A 786-nucleotide genomic window follows, 5' to 3' on the forward strand; every position below is an offset into this window, starting at 1 on the left:
ACACAAACCCTTCTGACGACTCTTAAGGATGCATACAAGTATCCAGGAACTTAAATATCTAAACGCATGGTCATGAGAACTATTATAAGCATCGCACACCTGTGCATGTCTGCCAGCCGCGCCAGAACGTGTGCCGCTTTCCCAAAGCTTCTGCTCTTCTCGTAGTATCGCCACAGAAGGTCCATGTTACGCACTTTACTCTGGTCCTGTTTGATCATGTGCATCAGATGATCCTCGAGGTACGGAGAGTTCACCTGGAGCACAGGAGGAGACACACTAAACACCTCGAGCAGAGAGACTTCAGGCTGTGTGTGTATGCCGTCATTCGTACCTCCAGGAGTGTGTCGCTGAGGTCGGCCTGAATGAGCCAGTTATAGAGCGCGATGTGGAAGAGCTCGTCTTGAGATCTCTGAGCGAGACCCAGCATCTGCTCGAACTGAGAGAAGAACCAGTCAGGATCAGCGATGACACGCCGATGCGGAGAAACCAAACTCAAGTCAAGTGAAATTACAAACAAATAGAGGACAAATGTTCAACAAACATTAGAAATGTTGCTTTGGCAAATATCCAAAATTAAATTTGACTTGAAGTAATGACTAAAATAAATAAAGATTATAAAAAAAAAAAAAATTATGAAAATATAATGTATAAAAACTATAAAAATATAATTAAAAGGGGAAAAAACATTAGAAACAACCATGGAAACTAAATGGGGAAAAAAAATTAAAAATTAAGTGGACTATTAAAATAGAAAAATAGAAAACTAAAAGGGGAAAAAACATTAGA

At 39.9% G+C, this 786-nt stretch overlaps 1 pseudogene; it reads right to left on the reverse strand.

Annotated features, from left to right (window-relative positions):
* LOC109077508 overlaps nucleotides 1-786 on the reverse strand; it is a 23,834-nt pseudogene that overhangs the window by 6,016 nt on the left and 17,032 nt on the right.

Source organism: Cyprinus carpio, chromosome A10 (genome assembly GCF_018340385.1).
Source record: "Cyprinus carpio isolate SPL01 chromosome A10, ASM1834038v1, whole genome shotgun sequence".
Taxonomy (NCBI): Eukaryota; Metazoa; Chordata; class Actinopteri; order Cypriniformes; family Cyprinidae; genus Cyprinus; species Cyprinus carpio.